The sequence below is a fragment of the Leptonotus elevatus genome, chromosome 6, assembly GCF_054856555.1.
Source record: "Leptonotus elevatus isolate MCC_2025b chromosome 6, RoL_Lele_1.0, whole genome shotgun sequence".
NCBI classification, from domain to species: Eukaryota; Metazoa; Chordata; class Actinopteri; order Syngnathiformes; family Syngnathidae; genus Leptonotus; species Leptonotus elevatus.
Window position 1 is genome coordinate 18801317 of NC_141244.1, and position 17692 is coordinate 18819008.

Here is a 17692-nt window from a genome sequence, read left to right on the forward strand (position 1 = left end):
AATGGGGTGCACATGTCTATCAAAACTGCACGAGCACCTGATTTACTTGCTTGGAGTTGGGCGTGGCTTCTGTAGGAACTATCCCACTTACTTTGGTCCACATCCTCTACTAAGTTTCAACCATCACTTCTCAACTGATTCACAAAAACAAAACAAAACAATAACAATAACAAAATGGGTTGTCAAGGAATCCATGGAGTAATTTTAGCATCATAAGTGCACTAACCTTGTCGGTGAGTTTCGAGGCTGGTGGGGTGCTTTGGGTTTGTTTGTCCCAGCTAAGAAGCAGAACAACAGCACATTAATGGGCTTTACGTACAAACACGTGTGTGTATGCCCAAACACAATAACTGCAGGCAGAAACGCGAACAAAAAGTGTCTCTCACGCGCGCGCACCAACACACACACGCATACATGCACGTTCTTGCCTGTCAGATCATATTAACATCAGGTCAGCATGCTTTTTTTTTTCCCCAGCGTGTTGCTATGGCAGCGCAGAGAGAGAGAGATTTTTTTTTCTGTCAGTGATGACTGGATTGCTGCCTGTCACCGCCGTGCCTAATGTACGCTTCATTGGACCTCCAGTCACAATAATATGAGTTTAATTTAAACACACAGATCCCCTGTCACCCCCCCCCCCCCCCCCCCACCACCACCCATATGATAAAACCTGTTTATTAGGTTTAGAGTGAACCACACTTTCTCACGGGAGATATGTTACGGATCCATCCAAATGAGATGAAAATCCGCAACGGAGACCTCATAAAAAGCGTCATTGTAGAACAGTTTTATTCCTTCAAAACACGCTTCCGGTGTATAAATAAGTTCTAACTAGCAAAAGTCCATTAGCTTAATGCTAAGATATAAAATGAAGTGCCATGGACAGGCTAATGGAGATTACCATCGATGGTTGCAGCAATTCAACTTCAAACTGCTGCTGCTTTAAACATACACAGAGCAGCAACACATGCAAAGCGATACATGCAACAATACTCACAGGCAAATATTCTCTCTGCTCTGGTGACTGACTATCTCTATTGTTGGTGTAATGTTATGAGAAGAAATTCTTAATAATAAAAGTTGTAATTTTAGTGGGCATTTTTATGGTAAAAATAATTGGTAAAAAATGATTTTTAGAGAATAATGTCAGATGAATGATTACTTTTAAGAGTTTTAATATTACTGTGAAACAATTTTGGTTTAAATTATTATTTTTTTATTTACAAATAAATAATTGTATAAGTTAAATTTAGAAAAATTAATTGTAATATGAGAATCATTTGTATATAATAAGTTATAAATTTATTGTACATAAAAGTTGCAATTTTAGCATTTTCATTTCAAAAGAATAGAGGAAAAAATGGAAATGTGTACTGTCATTTATCAACACCATAAGATTATGACAATTGATTGAAGTTACCGTACTATGAAAATAAAGTTATAATTTTAGGAGAATAAAGATTCATTTGAATTTTCCCATAATATTGCAATTTCTTGGAATATTTTTTCATGTCACTTTTCTCTTTTCAGTGTGGCTTTTTCTAACTGGTATATTTTTTTGATGCAGAGTTAAACAAAATATAAACAGAAAAGTCCATAAATTAATTTTTTTGATACATAGTTGAATTACTGTCTAGCTAACCGACATCAAAATCGCGGTTATGATAGTCATCCAAGTGTTGTTTCCGAAAGCAAAAATCAAAGTCAGGATTAATAAGGATGCATAAAATAATTCATCCTCATTTGGCCCTGGAATAAAATACCTTTTTAACTTGGACTCACACACATGCACTCTGTATCCAGAATGCCCTGAGGAACCCCACCGGCTATTTACACCTATTTTTATTGAGCAGAAAAAGAAAAAAAAAGTGACTACACAGGTCAAAACGTGCCAATAAAATTTGCATCACGTTGCCAAGTTATGCGTTTGATACGCGTGTGCCAACCCTGAAAGCGTTTGTTGAATTAATTTAAGCTAATGCTGATATCTTCACTGAAATGCAACCCACTCACACTAAAAATCTCAGAAGAAAACAAACCCTGTTAAGCGTATCGCTGTAATGATTTTACATCATAAAACAGCATTTCCCAAGATTTTTAAAGCCACACGCCCCTTTTCAAGTATATTTTTCGATATTAACTGGAATAGAGACATTTGAAAGTGTGTCGCACAGAAGTGATGTAATCTATTAGCAGCCAATAGAAAAGCACCTTCAGATGACATCACTCCTAAGCGACAAATTTACCTGCTTGACTTTTGGCTCCAATGGCTCGGCTCGCCTGCTTTTTCAGTTAACTCAGCCGAAATGCAACGCTAGGTTGGAAATGTGTTACTAGTTTTTTATATTTTACCATGGTGTTTATTAAATATTGCGCACGAGTAATACACATGAACTCATTCACTGCCATTGACGCCTATAAACGTAAAAAAATTCATTCTAACTATTTCTATTAGTTTAACATTTTTTTCCCACTTTTGTTAACAAGAGTGTGAAAACCTAGAGATTTTTTTAATCCTCCTTTCTTTTTTCTTTTTTTAAATAAAAGATTATTAAAAATTAAATTTTTTCATTGCACTTAATCACATGACTTCAATAGTTAACTCACGATTAATCACACATTTTATATCTGTTCTAAATGTACAATAATTTCTAGGTTTTTGTTAACAAAAGTGGAAAAACATGTTAAACTAATATAAATTAATTTTTGACGTCTATAGCCGTCAATGGCAGTGAATGAGTTAAAAAACAACAACAAAAACTAGTACTGAAACTAACTAAAATTAAACTAAAACTAAGCATTTTTTTAAATAACTAAAACTAATAAAACTAACAGAACCACTGAAAACTAGTTAAAACTAACTAAATGTAAAAAACTAAACTCAAAACTAAAATGAAAATTCCAAAACTATAAACCCTGCCGCAAAGGCATGTCAGTGACTGCCAGCTCAGAGGCAACTAGTGTGTAACCCACTGAGGACGCTGTCAGGACGCAGAGAATTTTGGCATGTGGGTCAGTTTTTTTTTCTCCCCCTCCCGATATTCGTCTTCCTGTATTTCTAGTGGTACTAGCAGAGTGGCCGCTAAAAGCAGCGAGTGTACAGTACATGACCTCGTTCTGCTCTCCTCTGTTTCACTCTCATGATGATACTGACCCATATTTTCTGGGACTCTTCACCACCCGGGACACTTTGTGGTCCAAAAAACTTGAATCAATTAGCAAAATAACAACAGCAAAAAATAGCATCAAAACTTTAGCATTAAAGCATCAAGCTAATTTTATGCAATTGCTATCGTACTGCTGCGCACCAACATCAACACAACACCCTCCCATAATCATAATCTTTAATCACTAATTTAATACACACTCCAAAACATTTTATTTTTTTTATGTCATTGATTAAAATTTTAGATAATGTCGCCAGCGCCAGCCGTCCACATCAAATATGCTGGCGCCAACTAGACAAAAAGCCGGTCTAAGAGCTATTAGTGATGCAATAATTAAAATAATGAGCTAACTAAGCAGTGTAAATGGTGGAAATTAATCTGCATGCAAATTTAACTTTCATAGCTGACCAGTTCCTTTGGCACTAAAGCATAACATTACCAAAATGTAACCTAGTTTTACTTCTTACTGTCAAAATTTTTTTATAACTACAAAAAGCTAGGGAACATTGTACACTAAATTATGTTTAGCATGAGGTCAAAGACTTCATGGCTGATCCATGTACTGGTGCGATCTTTGTCCTCACTAGTAGTGCAACTATGTTACGAGTGAGGCAAAACTGTGCACTAGTTGGGGGCCCTTAGCAGGCAGGGGGCCCCAAGAGGTCACACAGATTTGACACAAACCATGTGTCCTTCACATGAGCAGTGCAGCAAAGATAACTGACCATCTGAAATTCCCTGATTCAAGTCGTTTTTTTTTTCTTAAAAAAACATAGTAAGGTTGGTTATTTTATTATTTTTTGTATATGATCAGGAATAGTAGCTTTTATTAAAAAACTAAACAAAAAACAACCATTTATAGTAAGGTTTTTTTTTCCTATCAAAAAAATTACCATGTAGTAAGGATTTATTTATTTATTTATATATTATTTAATTTAAAAAATGACTATGTATAGTAACACTTTAAAATAATAATAATAAAATGACTATGTATAATAAGGCTTTTTTTAATTTAAAAAAATGACCAAGGTTTTTTTTTTTTATCAAAAAATGATCATGTATAATAAGGCTTTTATTATGTAAAAAAAAAAAAAATACCATGTATAATAAGGCTTTAAAAAATAAAATAAAAAAAGACCTAGTTTTTTTTTAAATAAAAAAATTATCATGTATAATAAGGCTTTTATTATGTTAAAAAAAATGACTACGTATAGTAAGACTTTTTTTTCTTTTTTCACGATTATGCAATGTATAATTTTATTTTCCTGTTTTCTGGCTCAGAAGGATTCTTGCTAAAGTAAAACAAACTAAAACAAAATAAGTCACTTGAATAAAGCACAAATCATGGTGATTGTTTATGGAAGATACAGATGTGAAATCTTAAAATGACGCACTATGTATGCTACAAATGGCCACTGGGGGGCCCCCAATCTTCTTGCTTGGGGCCCCTGGGGAGCACACAGTTGTCATCTAGTTCACAATTTTGCTTCACTACTACTGTAGTCCTTCTCGTTGTCCAGAAATGTCATACAGTTGCGAAAAATGGAAGCTCATAAATTTTCAGACCAGCATCGTACGAGTGCAGCGGCGTCCAATTGTTTCCGTAACGTGGTGTTGATGGAGTCCGGTTGTCCCTCCCATCTGGCACCAAATCCCCTTTTGTCCTACTACCGCTTTCCAATCGTTTTTTGCTTTGAATGGAAATGTAGTCAAACTAATCAAATTAATCCTATGTGTGTTGGCATGTTTCATACGTGTTGTGTGTTGTCCGCTTTTGTTGGGATTTAGTGTGCTGGCAATCCCTGACGTTAAAGTACATTTAAATGACACGCTTTGTGGTCTTATATAAATCCTTGAAAGGGGATGTATAAGTGAAATGATGCATTATCTACTCTATGGCTGTGTAGTCCAGCTGCTTATCAGGGCTCGTGGGCGGGCAGCCGGATGTGGTTGTGGCAGAAATCCAAATATTACTTTATATATACATGATATTATTATGGGACCATGGGCATTCATGTCCCTGTAGAGCAAAAATAAATGTCTTGTAAATTTGACACAACACAGAGAAGAGTGTTGTTAGCAAACCTGCCAAATTTGAATGGTAAAACAAAACAAAAAAAAAAAACAGTACGTACAGTGGTGCCTTGAGGTAAGAGTTTAATTTGTTCCATAACTATGCTTGTAACTCAAAACACTCACATCTCAAATCATCTTTCACCACTGACCTGAATGGAAATGCCATTAACCTATTTCAGCGCCACAAAAAAACCAAACAAACTTTTTTGTAACATGTTTTTTAATCATAAAAAATACCACACTACAGTTTTTTTTAACTAAAAAAAACAGTAGCAACACAATTACATAGAATGTAAAGAATTGAACAGGTTGTGTATCATGATTTTCTGCTTTAATGCAATATGGCGTGCGTGGGGGAAACAAAAACCCCAACCCCTCAAAAAAATTTATAAATAAAATATTGAAGACAAAAAAGGTTTATTTCACAACTAAGTAGCTCAATAAGATTGAGTAATAGTCATCCTTTTTGCAGAGCATAATGAATGTATGGCTGACGTCAGCGTTAAAAAAATTATTGGCAAATCTTTTTTATAAAACATGCCATATTTTTTTAGGTCAATCTGAAAAGTGATTATTTTGGACATTATTTTTATTTTGCCTGTCTACATGTGTTGCTTCAAACTTTGTCATTAGCTATCTGTTGCAACTACTGATGCTAGTTTCATTAGCCTGATTATGGAATTTTACATCATGCGTTAGCATTAAGCTAGTTGACTTTCGGAATCATGGGGTTTAAATAGTGTATGCTTCTCAATTTTTTATTTATTTATTACAGTACTGTATAGAAAACAAAATATCAGTATCATCAGTTGGCTAGGTGTTGTCGAGCGGATTTTCATCAATTGTCAATTCAAAAATAAACTGAAGTCATGTAACCACGGTGCGTGCACACACGCGCACACACACACACCCCCACACACACTGTAGCACATTCCACCAAGGTGTCCCAGTTTCTTCATCCTGCTGTCATCTTGCTGTGAAAGGAAGTAACACACATAGAGAGAAGGGAGCAAGAGAGAGACGTGATCTTCGCCAAAGTCAGTGAGGAGTTTATTTTATTTATTTATTTGGGCCGTATTTAAAGCGATCTGCCCCAAATTCCGACGCGCTCTTCCCACTAGGGTGTGTGCTCACGCACTCCAAGCATTGCCCGACAGATTTGACATAATCCGGCCGACAGATGGGCGAGAGGCTCATATCCTCCTTCCACAGCACACAAGTGCTCCCAACAACACTGCAGACAAAGTTTGATTTAAAATTGGTCTTCTATTTTTTTTTTGTTCTCCCCGTGTGTAATCCCGCTAAGAGATATGGGTAAAAACATAACTTCCTCGCAGGATTTTCAAGGATTTACGGCTAAAATGTAAAAGCGTGCGGGTGGATTCGTTCCAAACGAGGAACATTTGGATCCGCTGTGACTCTGCACTCGTGCTAGCAATGACACATTAGCCGCAAAAGCTCAAAACAAGGATAGGGAATAAACGCTCAAATGGCTCAAAGGACTTTGCATATTATCAGTATTGTGTTGACGTGTTTGCACGTGCCAATAGTATTGTTGTGGTTTGTTGTTGTTGCGTAGTGACCTCCCTCCACCATGTGAGTCATTGCCTCTGCGAGGTAGCTGTCCTCCTCCTCCTCTTTGTGAGTCACGGTGCCAGTACAGCAGAATATATCATGATCACATTAGGAACTACAAAGACCAATGCCCGACAGCAGTCATGCAACTAACATTTCCTGCAAAATGTACCTTAAAAGTTTTTTAAGAACTTGACTTCAGAAAATTTGACTTCTAAGATTTGAGATCCAGTGAGCACATTTTTGATTTGCTCACGGGTTTGTAACCCGTAAATTTGATGATGATTTAAAAGTATTATTTATAGTCATATTTTTTTGTTGCTGATAAACATCAGGTATTGATCTCTATTAATTAATCTATCAATTATTGCACCTCTAGTGTGAATGATGAGCCGCAAGTTAGCGGGATAACATTAGATGTCGTTTTGTATGCTCTTGGAATTTCAACCTCCAATCACAAAGCTAGTTATTTACGTCATTAACTCATTCACTGCCATTGACGGCTATAGACGTCAAAAATACAATTGGACTATTTCTATTAGTTTCACTTTTTTTTTTATACTAGTGAAGTCATGTGATTAATTACAATTAAAAAATGTAATCGCCCCAAGCCCCTAATAAAAAAAAAGATGAAAAATTAGGGGCGTCAGACGATTAAAATTTGTAATTGTAATTAATCGCGTTTTAATTGTAATTAATCTGTTCTAAATGTACAGTAAAAAAATTCTAGGTTTTCATATTCTTGTTAACAAAAGTGGAAAAAAATAAAACTAGAAATAGTTCAAATGAATTTTTGACGTCTATAGCCGTCAATGGCAGTGAATGATTTAAGTGTGTCTTGTTGGCACCGCCACTTTGGAGTTTCCAAACATTCAAGAAAAAAAACGCGGCCCAAGTAAATCCACAGCATGCGTGGATTACGAGTCAATCCGCACACATGATGTGATTCCTTCATTGAAATCCCCGCCAGACGTGTATGCCGTAAACACCGGAGACATTGTGACTCGTTCGGCGTCGTTATTTTGCAATTTACACCTGAACCACAATGGAGAGCCATTACAAACGGGACAAATTAGCAAATGACAAACGGACCTTCATGTGCTATGAATAATAGAATGAAATGTCATTCAGCAAGACTTCAAAGACACCAGTCGCTCTGTTTTCATATTCATGCATAATAAAAATGTCACATGGCAAATTGGCAGTAGATTAAGCTCACAGGTGTCAAGTCAAATTCAAGGCTCGGGGGTTAGGTCCGAGCTGCCACATGATTTTTTTGTGGTCCACTAATACAAATAAAATGTGTGTGCTTCATGTTTCTGGCTATTTTATCGATTGTGTTTTGTTTTTAAAGGAATACTTGACTCATTGAGCCATTTTCAACAATAAGAAGATAATATTTCATCTATAATTAATGTGATAACTTCCTTATTTTCCACGAATAATTAATACCTTTAAAAACAAATTTTTGCCATTTGCTGTCAACTGAAGATGACATCACCTGTGCTGAGGAAGCAGGTAACGACCAATCATGGCTCAGTTTGCTGACCAAACCCCCGAAAACAGGTGAGCCGTGATTGGTCGTTACCTACTTCCTCAGCACAGGTAATGTCATCTTCAGTTGACAGCAAGTGGAAAAATGCGTTTTTAAAGGTATTACTTGTACATGAAGAATAATTTTAAAAAAAATTCTGGACAAAATATTAACTTTTTACCGCTGAAAATGACTAAATGAGTCAAGTATCCCTTTAAAAAAAATAGAGCCAAATAAATTCCGCAGAAAATAAAGATAGTTTTTTCTTTCTTTTTTTATTTTTTATTTTATTTTGAGTGATATGGGGGCAGGGGTGGGGGGCACAGCCAATACGATAACGATTATTAGTACTGATATTTCATTAAAAGGGAAAGTATTAGCATTAAAATGATAAGAAATACAAACTACAACTTAACTTTGATGCATTTTTTAAGCATATTTTTATTGAACAACTTTTAAGATTTGCAAAAATATTGGAGTTTTTATTTTTAACAGTAGTCAAAGGACATCTTTGCTCTAAAATTCTAACAAAAAGTTGAACAAGTAAACACTTAAATACTCAATATAATATACATATATATATAAATTAGAGCTGTCAAACGAATAATTTTTTTTATCAGATTATTCACATCTTAGAATTTTGATTAATCACGATTAATCGCTGAACAAAAAGAAAGGCTTTTGTAATCATTATTTTTCCCGCCAAATTTGAAGAGCACCGGTTATGTGTTAATTCTTTTGACATTTAATGTTATGAGGACGTCTTCAAAATGTTTTGATCCACTGCACACGCTCATCCTCCTCATTTTCTAATCAGTTAATTACTTGCATAATTTAAAATGGAAAAATAATCACCCCAATATATATATATATATATATATATATTTTTTTTTTTCCTTTTTAAGAGCTCAGTATTGTTCATTCGGAAATGTCATCATCATTGCTCTTTTTTTTTTTTTAAATATACACATATATATATATATATATACTGCGATTGGCTGGCAACCAGTTCAGGGTGTACCCCGCCTACTGCCCGAAGCCAGCTGGGATAGGCTCCAGCAACCCCCGCGACCCTTGTGAGGACAAGTGGTACAGAAAATGGATGGACATATATATATATATACATATATATACATATATATATATACATACATACATACACATATATATATATATTTTTTTTTGTGTGTGTGGGTGAGTATGTGTATGTGCGTGCGTGCGTGCGTGCGTGTGTGTATTTGTTAGCTCACCAGAAAACCTATTAGAAAAAAATCTCATACCGTTCACCTAAATCGAACACCAGGAGACCCGAGGGGACCGAAGAAAACCAAGGAAGGTGAAATCCAGCACCGACCAGACACCCCCCACCAGAACTCCTCCCCAGCCCAAGAAACATCCAGACCCCAACAAATCCAAAAAACATAAAATCAGGGAGGCCTCAAGAGACCAACGGAGAGACCGAGAAAAGGAAGGAAGGACAGACGAAGCCGCGTGAGATCCGCAGACACCAGCCTCCACCGATTCAATAACCTGAGGAGGAAACAGATTGTGTCTGAGTTTCGGTAGATGCTGGTGTGGTGGATCTGGCATGCATGAAAATCTCCACCAAAGAGGGGAGCCGTCGACCCCCGCCGGAACAGAGCAAGCGCAACACCTCAGGGCCCCCCAGGCCGCGGCAGCGCCAAAGGACGACCCCCGGGCCCCACCAGGGCCACCGGCCGGAGAGCAAACCCAGGAGCAGGAGCGCCCCCCGCCCCAACACGGCCCGCGCCCCCGGCCCAACGCAGCAGGACGGGGCACTGCAGGCCCACCAGGCACCCCACCGGCCCCCAACCCCCGCCCCCCCCCACGACCCCCCGCCCCCCATCCACCCCCGCCACCCACCCCAACCCAGCCCCAGCCGCCTCCACGCCCCCAATCCCCCAGACACCCCCCACCCCCAGCACCCCCCCACCCCGCAACCCCCACCACCGCCCCCCCCCCCAACAAAGCCGCCCCCCCGACCCCACCCCGACCAACCGGCAGCCCCCCGACCCCCAGCCCCCGGGGACCACCCGCACCCAGGCACCGGCGCCGAAGAGGGGCCGGACAGCGGAGCGGAGAGGGCAGCCGCGCCCACCCCACCCCCCGCCGTGTGGAAGGACGGAACACCGGGGGCAGAAGGGGGAGATGGGGGCACCGGAGGGCGGCCGACACCCCCGAACCCCAGGCCCAGCGGGGGAAGGCCCCGGTCGTCACCCCAGCGTTCTTTGTGAAAATTAACCCCTGTTACTGAGTCCGCCAGCTCGCGGACTGGCGAACTCTACCCCTAACCGTGAATGTGACCCCACCCAGTGTATATACAAGTGTGTGTGTGTGGTGCATTAAAATTAGGAGCAGGTGAACCGGAGCCGATGGAAATGATATTCCCACGCTCCGATCCACCCGCCACCCAAGCATGTTGCTGAGTGTATGTGGTGCATTAAAAAAAAATAGATAGGGCGGGGGGGGGGGGGTGGCGACACGGACAGGGGACCGCAGCACTGCTCTATACTGCGGCCCCCAACCGATGGCACCCCCACAAGCCCCCCCCCCCACCCACAAGTTGTGTGGTGTATTAAAATTGGAGGGGAGTTGTAGGGTGAAGACGGTGTTTCCACCCTACCCCACCCCCCAAAGTGTGTTATGTGCCCTATATGTCTATAAAAGTGTATTGTGCAAACCTAGTGTAGTGAGTTAAGAGGTGTGACCAGCGGGGCCCCCCCCAACCGGGCGGGGGCAGGAGGCGCACCGGCCCACCAAGCCCCCACCCACCCCACCAGGACCCCGGCGGGCATATGGGACCCATCCGGCGGGGCGATAGGGCTCGCCCCCCGGATACTGGGTCCCGCCCGAGGTGTCAGGACGCCCACCGGAGCGGGGCGGGCACGACACCAAACCCCAGCCACCCCCGCCGGCCCCCATAGCACCGAGACCCGGGCCATGGATGGAGCCCCCGGCCCAGGGGAGGGGAAGGAAGGCGTACCGGGGAAGGGGAAGGGAGGAGGGAAGGGGACGACAAGAAGGGCAGGGGGCAGCGGCAGGGACGCAAGGAGAGGGGGAGAGGAGGAGGAAGGGCGACGAGGGAGAGGGGACACGGAGGCGGAGGACGGGCGGGGAGAGGCGAGGAGGGAGAGGCAGCAAGGGGGAGGAAGGGGGAGGGGAGAGGGAACCACCGGGCACCCCGGCGGCCCACAGGCCCCGAACCGCGTCGCCGGGCCCAGAGCGACGGACCGCGCCGGAACGGCGCCGCCCCCGACACCAGGGAAAGCCCCGCAACGCAGCACCCCCCAAGAGACCCAGGGAACGGCCAAGACGCAGCCGCCACCTAGCAGCCAACAGAGGGGCAGACCCGCCCACTCCCCGCCAGGGGGGACAGCACCCACAGAATTAACCCACTGGCATGCCGTGAATCCGAATATCAACCCCTGGTGCCCATCGGAGGTGAATCCGCTCGATCCCGCTGGCAGCAGCCGGGTTCCTGACTATGGAAACACAACCATTAGTTACAAATTGCCTAATACAGAAACATCAATGCCAGTTATAACGCTGCTGTGGCTCTCGCTAACAGGCAGAATTAAAATCCAAGTTTAGGTTAAAAAATTCTATATACGTAGACCATGTTTCTTTAAATTTTGACATTTGGTTTTTATTTGAGGCAGATATTTTTTCCATTAAAATATGATTTATGAGGAGGTTAGACCATTGGTCGATATTCAAAGTTTGTTTATTTTTCCAGTTAACAAGAATTGTTTTTTTTGCGATAGTAAGGGCTACAAGTATAGATTGAAATTGTTTATGTGGTAAGTCAATTGTTGTTAAGTCACCTAGCAAACACAAGTTTGGAGAGAACGGTATCCTACAGTCCAAGACAGCGGAAAGTTTTTCTAAGACTTTAGTCCAGAAACACATAACCGGAGTACATAACCATAAAGCATGAAAATAAGTGTCTGTAGTGTTTTGTAAACACTGGAGACAAATGTCGGAGTCTGAGAGTCCCATTTTCTTCATCATATATTGAGTAATGTATGTTCTGTGAATAATTTTATATTGGATAAGTTGTAAATTTGTGTGTTTTGTCATTTTAAAAACATTTTCACAAACTTGAATCCAAAAGACAGATTCCGGAGCTATAGACAAGTCTGTTTCCCATTTTGAGATGGGTAAAGACGTTTTATCAGTATATGAAAGTAACTTATATATTTTTGAGAGTTTTTTTGTTGTTGTCGGAGAAAGCTTGGTAATATCTTTACCCCAATATTTTGACATCCGCTGTCACATCCGCTTATCTATGGTCAGAATTAATAGTGTGATTAATCTGCATTAATTCATGATTAATGCAATAATTTTTTAATTAATCAGGTAACACTTTAACTTTGACAGCACTAATATAAATATAATGTGAATACTACAAAGTGTTCCCAGAGTCAGCAGCACCACTTATGCAGTTAACACATTTTTTAAATAATTACGTCTCTGAAGTTAACACCGTTTTAAATTGATCTCTTTTCGGCCGCACAATTCTTCAAAAAGCTGATGCTGATATTTTTAAAAATGCTGAATATAATCTGTCTATACGTGCAAGGTAAAACACAACAAGCACACAAAAGCCACCATCGCCATATAAATCCCAAAGATAGAAATCCCAGTGATTTTATTGCAGCCATTACATTTTTAAATGACTCTCCAGCAAAATGACACAACTGGAGTTCTCAGTGACTCAATTATACTTCACACGACAGTAGTGACATTTTCCCGTACCATCCCGCAAGAAAATCATTCATTCAAGCCATTTCCACAGTTTTTTTTTTTTTTTAATCAATGGCTCTACCTCGCTCAAATGACCGTGACATCATTTTGAAATGTTATAAGTATTGCGACATCCACGGTCTCCATGATATCAGCAATACAGCAGCAATATGTTTAATTGGAGACGGCATTGGTATGTTCGGAACTGATGTGAATTTTAACAGGAGGCCTACAGATGGTCATAAATATGCATGCGGGTTCGTGGTGCGTGGCGTCTACGCTCTGTAGACGTACTGTACACCTTGTCAACATATTCACTTCCAGATGGCATCACGTGCTGTGTGAAGTGTTAACGTGGGAACCCCCCCCCCCCCCCCCCAAAAAAAGGGTCCGTACCCAACGCGAGGCTACCAGAAGACAAAACTTGTATAATCACAAAGTATGTTCTAAAATGAATAACAATCAAAATAATAGTTTTAAGATTTTTTATGTCACAACATTGTTGACTTTTGGTTTTTGAAATTTTGGTTTCAAAGTGGGGTTTTAAGTAATGGTTAGGATTTCTAATGATCTTTTAAGACAGGGTTTGAGTTTCAAGTCACAGTTCATTTTTAGGGTTTGGATTTCGAAGTAGGGTTGTGACTTTAATATTAAGGGTTGAACATGTGGTTAGGGTTTCAAATTAGTCCTTTAGGAAATGATGTTTGGGTTTCAAAATTCGGGTGTTAAAATATGGTTAGGGTTCAAAGTAGAGTCTGAAGTCGTGGTTTGGGTTTTAAATAAAAGGTATCAAGTTAGGGCTCGGATTTCAAGTTGTGGGTTTCAAAGTAGGGCTTCATGTCAGGGATAGGCTTTAAAGTTAGCTTCAAAATATGATTACAGCCTCGGTTAGTGATTCAAATTAGGGATTTAAATTATGATTACGGCTTCAAATTAGTCTGAGTGGAGGTTTCAGACTAGTGTCTTAAATTAGTCATGGTTTGGGTTTTCATATTTTCAGGCTAGGGTTTGGATTTAAAATTGGGATTTCAAAGTCAAAGTTAGGCTTTAATGTTCGTTTTAATTAATGGTTTCAGGTTCCTGTTTTAAAATGAAAGTTAGGGTTTCAAGTTAGGGTTTCAAACCAGGATTGGATTTTCAAATTAGGATTAGATTTTCAAATCAGGATTAGGATTCTGGCCAGTGTTAGGGTTTCAAAGCAGAGTTTTCACTGAAGGTTTTGAGGCAAGGTTAGGGTTTGAAAATACGGTTTCAAGGATGGGTTTGAATACAGGGTTAGCGTCTTGAGGCAGGTTTGAGGTTGTAAATTTGAGTTTCTGTTTTAAAATTCATCCTCGGGATTCAAGCCTGGTTAAAAATTCAAATTTGTGTTATGTGCCAGGTTTAGTATCAACAAGGATTTCAAGGCAGGGTTAGGGTTCTAAGTTTTGGTTTTTGCTTTAAAATGAAGCTTCCAAACCTTGATTAGGATTTTCAACCAATGTTAGGGTTTCAAAAATCACTCAAATAAGCCTGTGAGTAAGTAAAGCTGAAATCTGTGTGTCCATATCAGGCCTGCTCCATTTTCAATCCCACAAATCAGAGAAATGTAAAATGTGATTTGTGAAGCAATTTGTCACACGCAGATAAAGATTATCGTGCCTTCTGCTTTTGATTTTACGCCCTGCCAGTTCCACCCCCGTGTGCGCCGCCTTATCTGCATTTCCCCCCTTTTTCTCCCGTCGCCTCCTCCCGGTGCTGACGGCCAGACGCCGCGGCGTTAGCTGACCCTTTCGCGCCATTGTTAGCCTGACAGCTCATACTGAGATAAAGAACACTTTTTAGTGTGTGTGTGCGTGTGTGTGTGTGTGTGTGTGTGTGTGTGTGTGTGTGCGTATTTGGGAAATGCACGTGTGTAAGCAAAGTGTATTTTAGAGATAATTATTGGGGCACCTACAAAAATACAGAAAATGTGGACTTTGGACAAGACAAGAGTTTTGACAAAAGAATTGGGGGCACAAACAGGAAGCGAAAAATGAAAATATAAATTTCAGACAAAAGTATTCAGACACCTATAAGCGTTCCAACAATTTGGAGAAAAGCAGAAGGAATGCAGTTTGGACAAAAGTATTAGACAAAATACAGAACGTATGTAAAAGGTGGAACCTGAACATAAGTTTTGGGACACCTACAGGAAGTGAAAAATGTAGAAAATATGGCATTGCAACTAAACCTCCAACTGGCGTGTGTTGTTTTGTTATATAATTGAGTTACAGTATATGCAAACGGCCACTGAAGAAAACAAACACTTGAATTGAACAAACCCGATGACTTGCATCCAAAACTTTATGCACTCGGAATGTGATAAATCTTGACAGTGGTAACAGTCGTGCCCTTTCGTCCAAGATGCCATCTGTTGCTTGACTGGCTCAGTCCACTCTGAGCGGTTGGCAATTAGATCATTACTTCTACGCATTAACACCTGCAAGACTTTGGGACACCTACTGGAAGGGAAAATGGGGATTTTGGACAAAAATATTGGGACAGCTGCAGAAATAGTAACATATGGATACAAGTACCGGGACACCTAGAGAGAGTGAAAATGCGGATTTTGGACACGCACAAAAAATGATTGGACAGCTGCGGAGTTGAATTTGGGCAAAAGTATTGGGACACCTCCAGGAAATCAAAATGTGGATTTTGGACAAAAAATATTGGGACAGCTGCAGAAATAGAAAATATGGATTTCTGGACAAAAATACCGGGACACCTACAGAGAGTGAAAATGCAGATTTTGGAGACCCCCCCCCCCCCCCCTCCAAAAAAAAGAATTCTGAGTTTGGAAATAATATTGGGACACCCACAGGAGAGCTGCAAAATATTGTGACAGCTACAGAAGAAGAAACTATAGAGTTTGGACAAAAGTATTAAGACACCTGCAGAAATACATTTTGTTCCACTGTGCTGTGTCAATTAGCAGGGCATGATTCATTGGTATTGATGGCCCGAGAGCCATTTTGTACGTTTGCTTTCGGGAGGTCACATTTTGCCCGCCTGGCTTTGATTGTTTTGTAATGGGCAGACATGCCGCTAAATGGGACGCCATCGGCTTGCTAATGAATCAACATGTCTGCTACAAGTCATTTCCTAATTGGAGTCGGTCGCAGCCCGTGTGCTCGTTATCGGCGCTGAACTGAAAGAATTATTTCACGCTATACACTATATATCACTCCCTCATTCTTTTATCACTTCACGCTGTCGCCTATGTTTTTGCTTCAGTCCTTTGCTCCCACCCGCCGCCATCATCATCATCATCATCATCATCATCATCATCATCATCATCATCATCATCAACCTAGCCTCCGCCTTCCCTGCATGGAGCCACGCTCCTGTCTGCCTTTCTGATTCGTGAGCAGCGGTTCTCAGGCCCCCACTGCTTTCCTGTTGCCCCCCCCCCCCCAAACCTCCACCCCCCTCAAGTCCCCCCAAACAGCATGAAGAGAGAGGCAGTGGAGGAAGAGGAGGTGGGAGGAGGGCAGCCTTCCTCATGCCCAGAGAGAGAAATACGAGCTGAGTGTAATAAGACGTGTGCCAGGCGAAGGATTCGATATACAGAGTTGGAAGCAATCCTTTACTCAAGATGGCTGCTTCAATCCAAAATGGAAGACTTCCTGACTTCCTATGTTTTTTTTTGTGTTTTTTTTTTTGTGGAACTACTTATGATAAACATCCATACCAAATGTCAAGGTGTATTACAGTTTCATGTTCTGTTATTTTTTGTTTTGTCCGGTCATTTAAACTTTGCCGCCATGCCTCGCCCGCATATAACCAAAACTCAAATTTGTCACAATTTAGTGTTGTCCATCTGTCTTCTTGGAGAATTGAGTTTTTGAAGGACGCCTGTGAATGGCCAACATGAGCCCTGAAATTCACACCAAAAGAGGAGACTTCTTGTGTATTTTGTGGCATGACATCTTGGGACTTTTTTGTGGGTCTATTCATGGTGGACATGCCTGCTAAATTTGATTTTGCTAAGGGAATCCAGCTTTGGGGACTGAAAAAAACCACACCCGATGAGGACCAGATGTTTTCTGTTTTTATTTTATTTTAACAACTGTCCCTCATAATAACCAAATTCTTTGCAATTTAAGCATTGTTTGTTTGTTTAGGTCCAAATTTGGTAGTCATCAGCCAAAATCTTTTTCTCATTTAGGATCCAGCAAATGACACCTAAAATTCCCAAATGGCTGACTTTTTGGTGGCTCTACTCTACTGCTGATAGCAATGAGAAGAGAAACATGGCTACAGGGGGGCTAATTTTATTATTATTATAATATTTTTTTTTAAAGAAATCCACAGTGCCCTATAATAGATATTTATAGTTTCCTGCAACTTGCCCAAAAGCTCAAGTTATTTGCAATTTAGGATCCAATGTCCAGAAATGACAAAAAGGCCCCGAGAATAGAAGGAATTCAAATCAAAACAGCGGCTTTTGCCGTAAAGACTTCCCAATTTTTATTGTTGGCCAACTCATTAACAACCTATACTGAATTTCATGTTGCTTAGTGAAACTGGCTTAAGGGGCTGCATTTAA